Here is a 15,551-nt window from a genome sequence, read left to right on the forward strand (position 1 = left end):
GAGAGTCCCTTGGACTGCAAGGAGATCCAACCAGTCCATCCTAAAGGAAATCAGTCCTGAATATTCATTGGAAGGACTGATGCTGAAGCTAAACTCCAATACTCTGGCCCCCTAACTAGAAGAACTGACTCATCTGAAAAGACTCTGATACTGGGAAAGATTGAAGACAGGAGGAGAAGGGGACGACACAGGATGATATGGCTGGATGGCATCACTGACTCAATGGACATGAGTTTGAGTAAACTCTAGGAGTTGTGATGGACAGGGAGGCCTAGAGTGCTGCAGTCCATGGGATCGCAAAGAGTCGGACACGACTGAGTGACTGAACTGAACTGAGAGCTCCAAGTATTCTTGAACCAAGAGAACTCTAGTGTTCCATATGTTCCAGACAAAACTGACCCTCCCCTGGTCCTCCAAACCACTACAGGTAAGAAGGGAATCAAAAGGGGGCTCCAAAGCACTAAACGATCAGAACAAGATCACGTACTACCAGCCTCCTAACTCATTCCCAGCCTTATCACCAAAGAGTGAAGAGGCCTTCCCCAAAATACTCCTGGAAAGATTCTCAAACCTTCCCACTTCTCGCCCTCACAATTTCACTACCATCATCTGCTTGAAAATATGAGGACAAACCAATCCCATCAAACCTGTACCTCTGTTCATGTCAATCACCACATGGAGCCCAAAGCTTCCTGATTATACTTCATCCCCTTAGTCTCTAATCTGCTATGGCTCTGAGCACAGTGAGACAATATTCCCTCTCCTTCTTTACTTTTCCTCCCCATAAAACATGTACCATTTTGATATATTAAATATATATCAGAGAACATAGAGTAACTTGAATTCTTATACCCTAATGACAGGAACATAAATTAGTATAACCATTTTGGGCATTATCTAATAAAGCTGAGAATGTGCGTTTCCTATAACTCAGTAATTCCACTCTTAGGTAATTACCCTAGGGAAAATTACATGTTTATTTAAAAACATGAATAAAAATATTCATGGTAGTTCTATGTATAATAGCGAAATAACAGCTAAAGTGTCCACAAACAGTAGAATGGCTAAAAAAAAAAATGACATATTCTTATAAAAAGCAAGTAGCAGAAGGATATACATACTCTCTCTTATGTAATAGTTTCCATCTACATAGTTTCAATATATTGCTTAGGAACAAATATGCACTAAAGCTAAAAAGAAAAAGTTAAGCACAAGGATAATTACTACCTTTGATGCGAGAGGGAAGTAAATGGGGTCAGGAAAGGCATACAGAGTATTTCAAAGATAATTATAAACATTTTTTCTTTGAATGGTTGGAGGTACATGAATGGTCACAGTATCACAAATCCTAACAATTTACATAACCTCTATTTGATACTTTATTTTTTTCTATTTCTATCTTCATTTTTATATTTTAAATAATTTTTACTGGAGTATAATTGATTTGCAATGTTGTTAAGTTTCTGCCGTACAGCAAAGTAAATCAGTTATACTTAAATATATATCCACTCTTTAGAGCAGAGCAGAAAATATGAGTGGGCTAGAAAAACAGATTAACAGGCAAAACCAAACTTTCAAACTGTGGACAAGAAGATCAGCAGCAATTATTCTGTTCAGAGGCAAGGTGGGTGACTGAGGAAGAGGAACGCTATAGAAAGACATGGAGCTGTGTTTTTCTCATAATACTGCAAGCAACTATCTCTTTGTACAAACAAGGTAAAAGGAAATATAATATTATAAATCAGCTATTTGTTGTTGTTGTTCAGTCACTCAGTCGTGTCTGATTCTTTGCGACCCCACAGACTATAGCCCGCCAGGCTCCTCTGTTCATGAGATTCTCCAGGAAGGAATACTGGAGTAACGGGTTGCCAGGCTCTCCTCCTAGGGATCTCCCCAACCCGGGGATCTAAGCCTGGTCTCCTGCATTGCAGGTGGATTCTTTACTGTCTGAGTCACCAGGGAAGGCCAAGAACATTGGGAGTGGGTAGCCTATCCCGTCTCCAGAGGATCTTCCTGACCCAGGAATCGAACCGGGGTCTCCTGCATTGAAGGCGGATTCTTTACCAGCTGAGCTACTAGGGAAACCCTACCTAATGTTAATTAATGGAATTAATTTCTCCATTAGCTACCCAATGGAAAGGAAAGTTTATCTTGGCATATTTTATAAAGGCACGAATCTCTGTGCAGCACTTTTTTGTTTTTTCATATGGTGTCTTTGTGCATATTAGAAAAGCAGCACTCTCCTTCCAGGCAAGATGAAGCCCAAAGGACCTCAACTGGCCTCACCTGGCCAAGCCTTCAACAGTAATCCTCCATCTGTGGAATACTAATCCTTTTTTTTTCCCCTGGCCACACAGCACGGCAAGTAGGGATCTAATTCTGCACCAGGGATGCGCCCCCCTGCAGTGGAAACAGGGTTCCTCCACATCCTAAGATTCAAACAACCACAGACTATGCAGTACCATACTATTTATCGTTGAAAAACATCTGCATGTAAGTTGACCCACACAATTCAAACTGTGTTGTTCAAAAGTCAACTGTACACACATTTAGATTCACAAAAGAATCTGAAATGGTTCAGAACCATTGAGCAGGAATGGTTCCGAACCATTTCACTATCAAAGGCAATTTTTATTCGTACGCTCCCCCCTCAGATCTCACTTTGGAAGGATGCTGGAACAGCTACCATTCCTGTAATAATGTCATTTTCTCATTTTATTAATTAGACATGTAACTCTGCCAGTCAGCACTTCTAATAAAACAAGTAAAAACCAAGGGTTAATAGCCCTGGTTAAGAAATTTTCAATACTTTAGAGATAATACTCAAAGCACCTGTAACATAAAGTTGGAAAGACTGAGACATTCTGGATTTGTTTCCTTTCTCAACACCATTAGCTTAAGTCAGAAGTGGTTGATTTGAGGTGAATATATGATAACCATTTTTGCATGCATGCGCAGTCACATGTGACCCTTTGTGACCCCCACGGATTATAGCTCACCAAGCTTCTCTGTCCATGGAATTTTCCAGGCAAGAATACCGAAGTGGGCTGCCATTTCCTACTCTAGGGGATCTTTTAGACCCAGACATCAAACCCATATCTTTACTACTGTGCATCATTATGCTTGTAGAAATGCTGAAAATACCCAGGAACAACCAGTACTCAACTGATTATTGTATTGTTTAAGTTACTGAGGAAACCACCATGCACTAGGCACAATGCTAAATATTATAAATACAAAGAGAAAAACCTTACAGAACTTCTAGATGTCCAGGGAATCCAGAGTGGAACCAGTGCTTTAGGTAAAGGTCTTATAAGGGCCTTTTTTTTTTTTTTTTTAAATAAGGGCTTTTGAAAGTGAAAGTGAGGTCGCTCCGTCATGTCCGACTCTTTGCCACCCCATGGACTGTAGCCTACCAGGATCTTCCGTCCATGGGATTTTCAAGGCAAGAGTACTGGAGTGGGTTGCCATTTCCTACTCCAGGGGATCTTCTTCCTGACCCAGGGATTGAACTTGGGTCTCCTGCATTGCAGGCAGACACTTTTACTGTCTGAGCCACCAGGGTGGGTTTTAAGGGCTTTCATATGGATATTAAAAGACTGCCTATAGAAATCACAGAAAATTATGGAAGGCCCACGGAAGAAGTTGGAATGTTTTTATTTTCAACAACCTTCCAGCCAACAATAGTGAGCAAAAAACAAAGTTTAAAAGGCTTCTCTACCACATAAACTCTATACAGTCATCCTATATAAGTGGGGGATTCAATCCAGGATCACCCAGATACCAAAATGCAAGGAGGGATGAACACTCCAGTCCCTTATATAAAATGGCATAGAATTTCATATAACTTATGCACATATCAAGATTACTTACGATACCTTATACAAACTAAATTCTAAGTAAATGGTTGCCAGAGCACAGCAAGTTCAAGTTTTGCTTTTTGGAACTTTCTGGAATTTTTTTTCACAAATATTTTCTATTCATGGTTGGTTGAATCCACAGACATAGGACATGTAGATACAGAAGACCAATTCTACAAAAGAAAAAATAAAAATTTTTTTTTTTTTTTTTTTTTTTTTTAACTGCACTGTGAGGCTTAGTTCCCCAACCAGAAACTGAACCTGGGCCATGGCAGTGAATGTGCCCAGTTCTAACCACTAGACCACCAGGGAACTCCCTAAGTCAAAATTTTTGTGTGTGAGATGTTTTCTGCAGCTTTATTAGAGGAAAATTTAGAAAACAGCACTTTAACATCAAAATAGAAAATGCAGTTCTATTTAAACCAGTTCAATTTACATCTACTAAAAACGGCAGCTCAATATATATTAAATAATCATCTCTAAATATTTTGAGTCTATATCAAGAATTGCTATTTCCTGAATGCATGTTAGTTAGACAGCTCACATCTGCCTTTGATAGACAAAAACTCCCTTATTCTTTTTAGGCTGGATAATATGTTTCAGATTGAGTAGAGCTGGGGTGACTTCTCCAGGCAAATCTATCATTTCAGCCAGGTCCTCATATAATACATAAACCAAAAGACAGGCATGGAAAAAATACAAATGCTCTAAATTTTCTTGAGTTTCCATTTTAAATATTTTCTTCTGTGGAATATTTTATCCTAAAGTTAATCAATAATCAAAACTATTTTTTGTATGAGACAGAGCTTCTCTGGAAGTCTCATGCGTGTGTGCTCTGTCATGTCTGACTCTCTGTGATTCCATGGACTGTAGCCCATGAGGCTCTTCTGTCCATGGAATTAACCGGCAAGAACAGAGGAGTGGGTTGCCATTTCCTACTCCAGGGTATCTTCCCCTGTAAGTCTCACATATAAAGTGAAATCTCAAAAGCTTCATATTTCATTAACCAGTTCTGAATTTAGATGTTGAGAGTGAAGAAGTAGGGCTTCCCAGGTAAAGTGGTAAAGAATCTGCCTGCCAATGCAGGAGACCCAAGAGGTGCCTCAATCCCTGGGTTGGGAAGATCCCTTGGAGGAAGAAATGCAACCGGCTCCAGTATTCCTGCCTGAAAAATTCCATGGACAGAGGAGCCTGGTAGGCTACAGTCCAAGGGGTCACAAAGATTCAAATACGACTGAGCAACTGAGCACACACAGCACAGATTATAAAGTATGGAAAAAAAATTCCTCTTCTTTTTAAATTGACCTAACCTAAAATAATTCTTTGCTTAAAATATATTATGAAAATACAAGCTCCTGAAAGAAGTTTTCAGTCTGTTTTGTGAGGAATTACTTTGAATTTGGCAAAGTCGTGAGATCAGAGAGAAGGCACACTCCAGCACTATTTGGCACATACACTATTCCCTCTTTGAAAGAAGATAAGCTGAACAAAAAATATCCTGAGTCGCACAGGAATTGACACAAAGAGAATTCCCCTGGTGGTCCAGTGGTTAGGACTCTGAGCTCTTAATGCCAAGAACCAGGGTTCAATCCCTGGTTGGGGAACTAAGATCCCACAAGCCTGGAGAGGTGCAGTCAAAAAAAAAAAGCAAGGAACTGACAAACATAAGAGGTGTGTTTGTGCATTGCTGGCATTCCACAAAGGGGAACAACTGGTTTAGACATTTACTGGTGCATTTCAATCTACTCTGCCCTAACGGACACAAGTTCATGGTTCAAATTCTGCCTACAGTTTCAATTTAAAACACCAGGGGCCAAACTTTTAAAGTTAATTCGCAGTTTTCAATAGTGAGACCTAGTAGCGCTAAGGTTAGGTATTTCTGAATTTGTACCAGCAATTTGGGCTTCCCTGGTAGATCACTGATGAAGAATCCACCTGCCAATGCAGGAGACTCAGGTTTGATCCCTGGGTCAGGAAGATCCCCTAGAGAAGGAAAAGGCAACCCACTCCAGTATTCTTGCCTGGAGAATTCCATGAACAGAGGAGCCTGGCAGGCTCGTCCATGGAATCCCAAAAGAGTTGGACTAACTGAACAACAACCAACACCACGCATGTCTGTGTTGAAAACTAAGTACCTAAGTCTTGCCTACTCCTCTGTACCATATCCATTGTCATAATAAGTCAGGATTAATATTTTTAAATTTTAAAGTCATTTCCCAGTGCTTTCCCTAAGTACTTATCCCATATTTTAAAAGGCGAGTTGAGAAAGTACTAAAACCTAGAAACAAAAAGCACTCCACTTACTTCCCTAGGGAACTGTTTCTTTTCAAGAGCCTGGAGCAGTTCAGATATATACCTTTTCTGAGTACAGAAAGTTTTCTTTTCCTTCTTACCCTTTGTTCTACTCCCTCCCAACTCCTCTGATTTGTATCTCAGGTTTAAGATGACTTATGTAGAGGCAAAAAGCAACACACAAAGGTTCAGAGAGTTTGCTATGATTCCAACAGTGGGCAGCACAACTGATTCCCAGTGTCAGTTCAAGTCCACTAATCATCTTTAGTATCTACATGAAGCCAGCACGTTTTTATTAAACATTTTATTTTTAACTAATTTTATACCTGTTATAAAACCAAGACATTAACATGGTACAAGTCAATTAACTACAGACTGTTTGAATTTTGTCAGTTTCTCCACTAATGTTCCTTTTCTGTTCCATGGTTCAATCTGGGATCCCTCATTGCATTTAGTTGTTAATTCTCCTGAGTCTTCAATCTGTGACGGTTTCTGTCATTATCTTTTGTGACTCTTCCTGGTCTTTGTAACCTTGATACTTACAAAAAATACCAGTTGGTTATTTTGTAGAATGTCCCTCAATTTGTGTTTATAATGTTTACCCATGAGTAGAAAAGGAGGAGGCAATGGCACCCCACTCCAGTACTCTTGCCTGGAAAATCCCATGGACGGAGGAGCCTGGTAGGCTACAGTCCATGGGGTCACGAAGAGTCAGACCCAACTGCGGGGCTTCACTTTCACTTTTCACTTTCATGCATTGGAGAAAGAAATGGCAACCCACTCCAGTATTCTTGCCTGGAGAATCCCAGGGACAGAGGAGCCTGGTAGGCTGCTGTCTGTGGGGCTGCAGAGTCGGAATCGACTTAGCAGCATCAGCAGCATGAGTAGAAAGATAAAGACGTTATGCATTTGGGGCAAGAATAACACCAAAGAAATGATGTGTCCTTCTAAGTGCATCACATCACTGGGTTCATGAAATCCATATGCCTTATTTCTGTGGAGATTTTAACCTTGGTCAGTTGGTTATCACAGTATCTCCACTGTGAAGTTACTAATAATTATCTTGGGGAGACATTCTGAGACTGTGCAAATATCCTGCATTTCCTCAAACTTTCACCTACCAGCATGACAGGCACATTTTGTTTGCGATAATTACTATGCTGCTGTTTTGCCTAACAGTGATTTTCTATTTCCTTCTTGCTGTATTTATTCATTGGAATTCTTCTATAATAAAGAGCTGCCCCTCCTTGAATCCTATCTATGTACTCAGCTATGTCAGTACGGACTTATGGCCACTTATTCTATGAGTTAAAATCCAGTACTACCATTGTGCATTCTATTACTCAACGTGTTCCAACGTTGGCAATCAGGAGCTCCTTCAAGTCACTCTTGTGTCTTTTCAACAAGCTCCCAAACCGTTTCGAACACTTCCCTAATTTCCAGCACCACAAAATGTTTCAGGCTCCTCTTATATTTTCCCTGCCCATGCCCTAGATTCAAGTGCTCCACTCCCCCCACCCCGGGAAAAAGTTCAAGTTCCTTTTATTAGAGGATAGGATTTTAAAACAGGAGCTGGGAGCTCAATGCTACTGAGGTTTCACTATCAGGCCAACAATTTGGACAACCACCACTAATATTTGTTTCCTTACTAAACTCATTAGCTGGAAATCATTAGCATCACCTGGGAACTTATTAGAAATGTAAACTCTTGGGCCCCACCCTAGACTTATTAGACAGAAACTTTGAGGGTATACAGGAATCTGTGTTAAGAGGTTCACCAGATGATTCTGATGCTCCTTATAAAATTTAAAAAACACTTATAAACACTGTTTTAATGAAGAAAACATAGCTCTCTTTCACTATAAACCCTGTATTTATGTTTATCTCTAATTAAAAAAAAGGGAAAATTTAGTCTTAATAACTTGTCTGGTATATAAATCATATTTTTTACTGCCACAACTATTAAAACTATAGGTGAATGCCTCAACTGTGAAGACACTAAACACCTCCCTACTCCTGTTCTCCTACACATTTTTTTTACCTGTGGTGGTCATGGTTGTTGTAAGGTGTCAGGAAGCAATTAACTGCTTCCTGTGTGCTGTTTTGGCTCTGTCATGAATCCTCTCTTCCTTATTAATTCCTGAGTATTCAGGAATTAAGAGGAGAGGCAAGCCTCTCCTGAGGAATCCAGGCATTTCCTTTGTTAGTTTTTCAATATGGTGGTAAGTACCCTCTTCCCTCTTATGAACCATACGGTAAAAGTGATTGTTTATGACTCTTTCTCTTTAATATGGATCGCCTTATGCTTTGTAAGTCTGGAATTTTAATCTTTATCTCTGCTGAGAATAACTACCTTGTAAGACAGTATATATGCCCACACCATGTTGATTAAAACACCTTTGCTCCATCAGAGCTTGGGTCCCCATGTCTGTCTGTCTTTCTCTCTCTCTCTATTTCTGGCTGATTCCCTGGAGCGCGAAGGCTGGCTGCGTAACCCAGGGAATATTAGCCTCTTTCCTTCTTTCACTTTCTCCTTGTTGACTCCGGACCACCAGGTTCTGGTCCATTAAAGGACCAACAATAAGATACAAATACTGTTTGTTGTTTTTATACAAAGAAGTTGTAAGTCAGCCTCCAGGATCATCTCCTGCATACACGTACAACTTGACATCCATATAGTGAATCTATAAATAGGAAAGACTGGCAGCACAGTCCCCTAAAGTCAGACTGCCTAGGCCTGAATGACTGCTCCAGCACCTGACTTGGTGAACTCTTCCCTGTTTCTCTGGTTTTCTTAATAACCACAAAATAGAATAACACTACCTACATGAAAGAAGCATTATGAGTGTTAAAGAGATAATGTGCAGTCCTTACCACAAAATAAGTCTCAGAAAGTGTTTATTACTAGTCTAACTAGTAAGTGAAAATACAACTAGACATTTATTTTTCAAACTGAGAAAAACAAGTGGAAACTGTACTAAAGGAAAGCTCTGCTCTTTCATCACTAGTAGATCAGAGAGGCAGAACCAGAAATTTATATAATTTATATATTTTATTTAATATATAAATAATATATAAATATATATTTATATTTATAAATATATATTTATAAATATATATTTATAAATATATAAATATAAATATATATAAATTTATATAATTTATTATTTATATAATTAAGACAAAACCTTTAAAAGTTTACAAACTAATGTCTTAAACTTGCCTATTTGCAAAAATGTTATTTACATTATGTATATCCATGAACGGAGGCTAAAGAGGAGTGTATAAAAATTTTAAATTTTTTATTTGTTGAAGTAGTAGAATTATAGGTAAATTTTCCTCCACTCTATTTTGATTATCAGCACCATATGCCACTTATTTTAATATTAGTAAAGAGAAAATTAGCCAATTGGCAATAACTGTTTCCACTTAGGTCCTTAAACTATCCCATTTAATGTTCCAAACAACTCTAAATCTCTGCTTTCATGGGCTCAGCTGTGACTCCAAAGTCTATGCTCCTAACCAACGTGGGCACCATCTTTCTTTACTCACAAATGCTTAATTTGCTGTCCAAAACCTACGGTAAAGTATAATCAGTGTACTGAATTATCTCTTGTTGGGCACAATAGTCATAAAATATTGCCTAGCAATGAAATTTTAACACAATTAAACTTCTAAACGCAAATGAGAAACAGCATAAAGCATACCAAGCTTCTCTGAGCAAACTTTCCTTCAGGAAATTCAAGTTGCACTTCCGAAGAATGTGGATTCTCATTCAGATTTCAAAACTACCTCCATGGCAAAGACAGATTACATACAAGACACTGTGCATTATTAAAATACCCAATAACCCCCAAATAATTAAATAAATTATCGTTACTTTATTTGTGAATTATAGACGCTCTCAGGCTAGTATTATCTCTACTTAAGTTAAAAAAAACAAGTGAAACACTGCTTAATGAGTCACTTATGGTTACGTGATAAACCAGAAGCAAAACTGGTAATCAAGCTCTGGACTCTTGTGTTCAGCATAAAAAATATTGCTGAGGAGAGGCTTTCAAAGTTTTCAAAGCAAAAGCCAGTTTTCCAAACTATTCTAATCCACATAAAGGCTTCCAGGAACATTTTCAGTTCCTTTACCATTAAGTTCCTTTTAAAATTATTTTCCACTGGCCAGTTACATACTAATCCTGTGCTTGAAAAACAAAACTGAACTGATAGACATGGAGAACAGTCACAGTCCTAATTCTTAACAGAGACAAGGAAGGAATCTCTCACAGAGACCCAAAATAAAATGTTTTAGAACCTTGAGAGAGGTAAAATTGAAATAAAAACAGTGTATTGAATCAGATTAAGATAACTGATTTTTGTATCTTGTGTATAAAATCTTTCAATTAAGGACTACTGATTAAGTAGGCAGTACATTTTTTTGAAGGAAGGAAAAAGGGATAAACTTTCTTACTGGGTATGAAATACAATTGGGAATACATATATAATATGTAATAAATTGGTAATTGCAGGGTCTCATTAAAACTTCAAACTTCGCTCTTTTTAGCACAATTAAGGCTAAAAGGCAGGGGTGGGGGAGTGAGGGGCGGCCGGGGCACTATCTTTCAAGGATTAAGACGACGAATGACGGAATCTAGGCAAACACGGAGGTAAGGGAGTAATCAACACCTGCACTGGTAGATTTCCCGTTTACATTTGAACCTTAGAGGAATTGTGCTTCTCGTTTCAAGGTCCAAACCAAACATTTATTCTCACCTTCCTGTTTAATGTTTACGCGATTCTGTTTTTCACTCCAAAACAAAAATATACCTCCAACCTGCTCCGTTTAAGGTTTTTGCGGTAAGGAGGTGGGGGTGGGGAGGGATCTTTTCTGAAAGATATTTAAAAAGAAGGTATCAGAGCAAATATTAAAACATGGGAAAGTTGTACACACATTTTACTTACAGTGTCTAGCGATGTTTTAAGCCGTCGACTGTCAACGTCAGGAGAGCCCTTCGAGCGTTCTTTCTGGTTCACAACGCGGGCTGCACCCCTCGGACGCCACAGAACTGAACGTCGCCCCGTCCCTGCCCACGTGATGGCGACCTCCGCGGGGAGGGTAGGCGCCCGCGGAATGCTGGGACTGGAAGGCGCCGGCCCCTCCCCCTCCTCCCCCAGGCGTCACCCCCGGCTCCACTCCCCCGGCTCCACTCCCCCGGCCAGCCGGCGGCCGGCGGGAGGCTGGAGGCGTGGGCAGTGCAGGGACAGGACCGCAAAGCCTCCCAGCGTTCTCGCTGTCGCGCTGCTCTCTGACCCGAAGGCAGATATCTCTGCAACACATTGGAGGGCCCTGGAGTTGGTGAATGGCCAGGGAAGCCTGGCGCAGCTGTTGGGGTAGAAAGGAGTCGGACATGTCTGAGCGACGGAACTGAACTAAACTGAGCCCTTAAAAAGACCTAAAGCTCATAGGCTTGAGGAACCAATGGAACCAACGCAGTGAGCGGCACTAGCCAATGATAATGGCAAGCACCAGTCAGGCTTGATTTGGAAACCGACTGCCTGCCACCTTTATGAGGTGCGTGCCCCCATGTTAAATGCGGACGCTACATACATACCTCATAAGGTGGTTGTGAGTAAATGAAATAATGAACAGAAGTGTCGGTTAAATGGATAAAACATGTTTTCTTGATCTATTAATTTTATAAACATGAAAAGTGAGAGATGGAAAGCAGTTTACCCAAGAACACATAATTGGTTAAGGGCAACTGTCAAGTCAGTCTAAAAGTCCTGTTCCTGAACTGGGCCAATTCAAGACAACAGAGAAGAAATCTGCTCATATAAATCTCACTTCCCCTTTCCTAATTTTTTCCCTATAAAACTCCTGACCAACATACTGTTTTACTTACACTGATTTTTATCTGACTCCCATAGAATATAAAATCCTAGAAGGAAGAGAAGGTTGTCTTTGGTCTATTCTTTTCTGCTATATCCCCAGCACCTAGAATAGGGTTTACCTAGTACATAGCACAAGCTCAGAATTTTATTGGGTTAATGATTCTTCATGTAAGTAACTTATTTTTTTGGTGTCTTCAACCATCCTTTTTTGGCAGAAGTTGCAGGATTTGGGAACATTTTTAGATGTTTAATTGCAATTTCAAATTCAACAAAGAATAAATGGAAGGCTATTTATTGTAGTCACTTCATTTCCAGCAAGACATTTTCATTTATATTAATAGTCTTCAAAATATTTTTTCTATCACTTGTGAGAATGGGGAATAAATGCAGCTGGTTACTATGTCTTTACTTCCTCTTATTTAGTATTTTAATCTTTTTATTAAAAATAACAATGCTACCTTTTTCTACTAAGATATAACCCCAAAGTTATTTTTCTGACCAAAATTGTGAACACTATATACAATGAATTGATAAATGCTTTCTCACTACATAACAGGATTTCTGCTTACCCTGAACAAAAAACTCCAGGAGATAATGGAGGACAGAGGAGCCTGGCTCCTGGAGTTCATGGGGTTGCAAAGAGTCAGACATGACTTAGCAACAGAAAAGCAAACAAAAAACTCATGTACAAAAATTATCTTATTAAAATAGCTGCTTTACTTAGAAATCCAGAGTCAAGAACATTAGATTTCTAGACTGAGGCCTAATAGTTAGGTATTTAAATTAATGCCAATTATAATTTTGTATATATCTGTCTTCCCTCAGTTCAGTTCAGTCGCTCAGTCATGTCTGACTCTTTGCGACCCCATGAATTGCAGCATGCCAGGCCTCCCTGTTAATCACCAACTCCTGGAGTTTACTCAAACTCATGTCCATCGAGTCCGTGATGCCATCCAGCCATCTCATCCTCTGTCATCCCCTTCTCCTCCTGCCCCCAATCCCTCCCAGCATCAGGGTCTTTTCCAATGAGTCAGCTCTTCACATGAGGTGGCCAAAGTATTGGAGTTTCAGACTCAGCATCAGTCCTTCCAATGAACACTCAGGACTGATCTCCTTTAGGATGGACTGGTTGGATCTCCTTGCAGTCCAAGGGACTCTCAAGAGTCTTCTCCAACACCACAGTTCAAAAGCATCAATTCTTCTGTGCTCAGCTTTCTTCAGAGTCCAACTCTCACATCCATACATGACCACTGGAAAAACCATAGCCTTGACCAGACGGACCTTTGTTGACAAAGTAATGTCTCTGCTTTTTAATATGCTATCTAGGTTGGTCATAACTTTCCTTCCAAGGAGTAAGCGTCTTTTAATTTCATTGCTGCAGTCACCATCTGCAGTGATTTTGGAGCCCAGAAAAATAAAGTCTGCCACTGTTTCCACTGTTTCCCCATCTATTTCCCATGAGGTGATGGGACCAGATGCCATGATCTTAGTTTTCTGAATGTTAAGCTTTAAGCCAACTTTTTTCACTCTTCCACTTTCATCAAGAGGCTCTTTAGTTCTTCTTCACTATCTGCCATAAGGGTAGCGTCATCTGCATATCTGAGCTTATTGACATTTCTCCCGGCAATCTTGATTCCAGCTTGTGCTTCTTCCAGCCCAGCGTTTCTCATGATGTACTCTGCATATAAGTTAAATAAGCAGGGTGACAATATACAGCCTTGACGTACTCCTTTTCCTATTTGGAAGCAGTCTGTTGTTCCATGTCCAGTTCTAACTGTTGCTTCCTGACCCACATACAGGTTTCTCAAGAGGCAGGTCAGGTGGTCTGGTATTCCCATCTCTTTCAGAATTTTCCACAGTTTATTGTGATCCACACAGTCAAAGGCTTTGGCATAGTCAATAAAGCAGAAATAGATGTTTTTCTGAAACTCTGTCTTCCCTAATATATGAAAAATTCCCTCAGGGTAAAGAATACTCTTAATTGAATTCATATATTTATTAAGCATCTATTCTGTTTCAACACAGATGTTTAATAAATACATGAATTAATGAGTCTATTCTTTGTTCTAATCATTTTTTCTCTTGTTTTCTTTCGATTCATTGAATTCCTCCACAGATTTCAAACTCCCACAATAACTAACATTCAGAGCTCATGCTTCCTATTGGATTAGCAGTCCAGCAATTCCCTTATGATATTAGCTGAGTCTACCATCTCTATAATGTCACCTCTTTTGTGCCACCCTTGGGTTTGGAAAACATCTAGAGCAGAATATCTGGTTCGACAAGGGTTTAGCTTTACCTCACAGTTGGTAATGAAAGTTGGTATTTGTAAGGTTGCTAAGTGTGGGAGGCACTTATGTCAGAACTAGGATTATGTACCCTTATTACCTAGACAAAAGAGGGAAAACCCTAAAAAAATGTATGTTTTAATGCTAAAGTTACCATTCCTCTGTTTCTGCATCAAGCTTCTCATGATTTTGAAAACCATTCCTAAGTTCTTCAAGCATTTTTAATTACAAGATGACACAGGTGGCGCTACTGGTAAAGAACCTGCCTGCCAATGCAGAAGACATAGACATGCAGCTTCATTCCCTGGGTTGAGAAAATCCCCTGGAGGAGGGCCTGGCAACCCACTCCAGTATTCTTGCCTGGAAAATCACATGGACAGAGGAGCTGGTGGGCTACAGTCCGGGGCCGCAGAGTCTTGGACAGGACTGAAGCAAATTAGCAGCAGCAATACATGTATTAATATATTGAATCTCCTGTCTTCTTTTTTAATACATCCCCCCAAATCTGTTTTAAAATCTGTATCCATTTCTATATAGTTAACTGTCCTCATAACTGTTTTAAAGAGCTTAATATATGTATTAATATTACCACTATATTAACTTTATTAATACTACTTGTATAAAGTTTTATATCCTTTAATCTATTAAACCCTTTATTATATCCTTGAATCTATTATATCTTTTCATCTATTACAGTACTTTTACTGTTACATATTAATAGAGTAATATAATAGGTACCTTATAAAGCACTAGTTAAAACAAGTAAAAGCCAGATATTAACCAAGTATCAATACTACTCAGCATTTTATCAGAAAAGAGTTAAGTCCCACAAATTTTCCAAATATACTATCTAACTCAGCTGACAAGGGAGAACATGCTTTTAATTTTCCCTAAGATAAAAGATTCTTTAAAAAGTAGCATCTCTCATGTTACTATTCCTTCAGTTTCTTTGGCTATATTGTATATAATTAAAAAAAAAAAAAAACAGAACAGAAAACTAAAGGAGAGCTTTTATCAAGCAAAAACCTAGGTGATTCTAAAGCATGTAATTACTTGTGTCTGTGGCCAAATTTATGGACTATTAGTGAAAACATAGGACATCGTTAAGATTTCATTAAAATGAAATATGTGCCCACTTTGGAAAATGAGTTGCTCAAAAACATTCTAAACTGATTTTAAATACTTGAAAGAGTAAACACCTTTCTGGCTCAGCTGGTAAAGAATCTGC

General features: G+C 39.1%; 1 protein-coding gene across 4 annotated transcripts in view; it reads right to left on the reverse strand.

Moving 5' to 3' along the window:
• Window positions 1–15,551, reverse strand: part of LOC133069352 (torsin-1A-interacting protein 2-like) — a 48,237-nt gene that overhangs the window by 30,871 nt on the left and 1,815 nt on the right. Inside the window, exons 1-2 of one of the 4 annotated variants that reach the window (XM_061160840.1) lie at window positions 11,106–11,238; window positions 10,917–11,031 (exon numbers count right to left, since the gene is read on the reverse strand). The exons of 1 other annotated variant lie outside the window; for it this stretch is intronic. The gene's annotated coding sequence lies outside the window, so the exon portion shown is untranslated. Of the gene's footprint in view, window positions 1–10,916; window positions 11,032–11,094; window positions 11,242–15,551 lie in introns of those variants that run through there. 2 more of the 4 variants (XM_061160836.1, XM_061160839.1) reach the window with 2 other exon arrangements.

This window comes from Dama dama, chromosome 14, assembly GCF_033118175.1.
Source record: "Dama dama isolate Ldn47 chromosome 14, ASM3311817v1, whole genome shotgun sequence".
Taxonomy (NCBI): Eukaryota; Metazoa; Chordata; class Mammalia; order Artiodactyla; family Cervidae; genus Dama; species Dama dama.